This window comes from Echinops telfairi, unplaced genomic scaffold (assembly GCF_000313985.2).
Source record: "Echinops telfairi isolate 266 unplaced genomic scaffold, ASM31398v2 ScPeMD7_7468;HRSCAF=8506_0, whole genome shotgun sequence".
Lineage (NCBI taxonomy): Eukaryota > Metazoa > Chordata > Mammalia > Afrosoricida > Tenrecidae > Echinops > Echinops telfairi.
The window spans coordinates 45,080,270-45,083,828 of NW_022111369.1; the positions used below are offsets into that span (position 1 = coordinate 45,080,270).

Sequence of the window (3,559 nt, forward strand, 5' to 3'; positions counted from 1 at the left end):
GTGCAGTGTGCATAGGAATTTGTTCATAGTTTTTTTTAAAACTATAGTCCAGCCTTCCAACAGATCTGAGGGACAGTGAACTGGCCCCCTGTTTACAAAGTTTGAGGACCCCACCCTAGACAATATCCCTTCTTAACTGAAGAGGGGAAACCTGCTTGGATCTCCTAGCAAAGTGTATCTTATCTATGCTTAAGGTGGTCCTTCTCAATTCATGAGAGGGACCCACTTCCTTTCTTTTGAAGTGACTCTCGGCTTTAGTAAAATGGCGCCTTAACTCTTTGCTGCTGCTGCTGCTGCAGCTGCGTGTGTGGGCAGGGGGCGGAGGGAGAGAGTGGGTCTTATCACTGGACCCTAACAAACCACCTCGGTCTGGAGTTTGCTAGGTCCCCTGTGGGTGACAGGGTGCAGAACTTCACAGCAATCAGCTGCCCCTAGGACACGCTGAAAAATATAGAACCTCATATTTGCGAGTCTTCCTTGTGCAGGGATCATGCGAAACTTCTCTGTACGGTTCCAATTTTAATACATATGATGCCAAACCACCTGTACTCTTCGGGAGAAGTCCGAGGCTTTCTACTCCCAGAAAGAGTTAGTCTTAGAAACCCACAGGGGCAGTTCTAGCCTGTCCTATAGGGTCACTACCAATCTGCACCCACTCGATGGCAGGGAGTGAGTTCTGCCAAATTTAGCCTCACCATACATTTTGGCTGTATAAAAGCTCACTGCCATCAAATCGATTCTGATTCATAGCGACCCTATAGGACAGTAGAGCTGTCAGTAGAACTGGCCCTGTGGGTTTCCAAGATTATATTCTTAGGGGAATAGAAAGTTCCGTCTTGCTCCCGAGAAGCAGCAGCTCAACATGTAGCTCATATGCCACCCAAGACAAACCCCTTTGCCATCGAGTTGGTTTGGGCTCACAGCAATCCTATACAGAGTTCCCCAGACTCTGAGTCTTTATGGGGAACATACAGCCTCATCTCTCTCTCCCACTGAGTGGCTTGTGGGCTTGAAACCCTGACCTTGTGGTTAGCAGTTCAATACTTACCTGATAGGGCCATCAGATCTCCTCAGGGCCACCAGGACCCCTCATCAAAGAGGAGCTCCTACTTGCTTATTTATGTTTTAGATATACTTTCTGTTTTTGCATACAGCTCTTGTGTTTTTAGGGAGAATCTGAGGAATGCCCGGGATAAAGGACTGTCCGTGAGGAAGTGAACATCGAGCAGTGGTTCTTAGCTTTCCTAAGGCCGAGACCCTTTCATACAGGTCCTCCTGTGGTGGTGACCTCCCAACCATAACATTATTTGTGTTGCTCTTCATCACTGTCATTTTGCTACGGTTATGAATCGGGTGACCCATGTGAAAGGGTCATTTGACCCCCAAAGGCGTCACGACTCACAGGTTGAGAACTGCTGACATAGAGGTTACTCCCGTTAGATAGAATTTGGTGGAGCTTCGAGGAATCACACTTAAGTCAGAAGTTACAGAACTGCAAAAAATCTTGGCAGAGCCATCATTACACTTTAAAAAAATCACAGCATCTTTTATAATAACACTCAGCACTGTCTATCTTAATTCATATTTTTAAAGGTTAACAATTTGCTAACACCTTTATCCTACATACGAGTACCACTACCAGTTGCTGTGTCTTGAGTGTAACTCATAGTGACCCCATGGGTTTGCGTAGAGCTATGCTCGTGAGGGTTTCTTTGGCCATATCCTTTTGGAAATAGATCTCCAGGACTTTCTTATAAGGAGGCCTCTGAGTGGATTTGAACCTCCAACCTTCCAAGTAGAAACTAATTGCATTCACTGGTTACACCACCCGGGACTTCTGATCTAATAATTCCACAGCCATAGAGTTGATTCTGACTCAGTGTGATGCAATGGGACAGAGTACACCTGCCCGGTAGGGTTGCCCAGGCTGTAAGTCTTTATAGAAGCAGGCTGCTGCAAGTTCTTCCCAGGGAGTCCATGCTGGGTTCCAATAAACGACCTCTGGGCTAGTTGAGTGTTTCAATCACTGTCGCAATATACCCCTTAGGAATCCCAATTCACTAAGAAATTAAAAAAAGAGAGAGAGAGAAAGGGGAATTCTTATTATCCTCCAGTAAACTATTGATGGTGAAAGGGCTTAATCAGTTTAGCATCATGGAGTCACCAGCCAGACCAGGCTTGAGGGAATGAAAGGTCAGACCACAGCCTGAGCTCCACAGCACTCCTGAAGGGGTCCTAATGGAAAACAAAACAAAACAAAGCAAAACAAAACAAAACAAAGCAAAACAAAACAGCAGCTCTTGATTGGGAGAACTGGGCTCTGGCCCTGCTTTCCTCATTCCTGAACGTGCTTTCATATTGGGCTGGGCTGGGTTTGATGTGTGCGCAACCCAGGTCCCCAGAGCGTCCTTTCGGCCCTAAGCCCTGGCTTGAATGGGGGCGGTGGTCGCTTTGCCACAGGTGCTCTGGGGAAGCTGTCAGCAGTCGCACAGCTGAAGGGCCAGGAATGCCCATCGTCTTTGTGCTCACCCCATTTCTTTGATCACCACATGAGGTTTAGGCTAACAAATAACTTAGGACATCACGTACTACATTGCCACTGTTGGGAATCCCTTAATCACATAGAGTTTTATAAAGGCAGAGCAAAGAAAATCCTTGCTCCTGTGAGTGGCGAAGAAAATGTCAGGTCTGAGGATCCTAGGCAGCTGGCGAGCTAGGCCTTTCTAACATGTAGCGGCTTGTGAGGGAGGATTAGGTGTCTGATCTTCCTTTCAGAGAAAACATGCAGGAGCAGCTGTCTCATGCCAGCATCAAAGGCAGACGGGCAGCTCCGTGACCAGGTTTGCCCTGGGAAGGTCGTGGTGCTAATGAGTTCCATTCACTCCTCTAAATACATGTCAGCGTCTTCCCAGAGCTGAGCGATTTGAAACCCTCCACAAGACGACAGGTTTTAACTGAAGGTTTTAACCTTGACTAAAAGTCTATCGCTAGACCTTTCACTAAATTAAAGCACATTCCCTTTTATTTGCTTACAAGAGTTTGAGTTGGGTTTTTGAACTTCTAACTGAAAAGAAAAAACCCCAACTTACAAAGATATTAGTTTCTGAAACTAGAGATTTAGATCTAAAATATAAAACTTGGTGAATTCATGTAGGGAGGGCTCTTCTGTCTTCAATGGGAGGCAATGTTGAGGGCATGGGGCATAGAATGGGACATTGGACACGGAGTGGGGCATTGAATGTTGAGTCAAGGTTTTTGTCCTATGGTTGAACACAGAGATTCCCAAGCCAAGTGTTCAAACTGCCCGTTTGTTTCTCACTCCGTTTGGCGATGCTTGAAGAGCCCTTGTACTAGTACTTCCAGGCTTGCTTAGAGCAACAAGGCCAATACCCTGTTCATAACCTTTACTGTTGATGTTGTTAGCTGCCAGGTTGACTCATAACTCCTGTGAAATAAAATGATCACCAATCCTGCACATCCCCATGATCAGTTGAGGGTAAGACCATTGTGATCCCATAGGGTTTTCATTGGCTGGATTTTGGAGGTCGACTGCCCGGCC

General features: G+C 46.3%; 1 pseudogene; it reads right to left on the reverse strand.

The window, feature by feature from the left end:
- Positions 1–444: 444 nt before the first annotated feature.
- On the reverse strand, positions 445–543 carry LOC115873361 (annotated as a pseudogene).
- Positions 544–3,559: the final 3,016 nt, after the last annotated feature.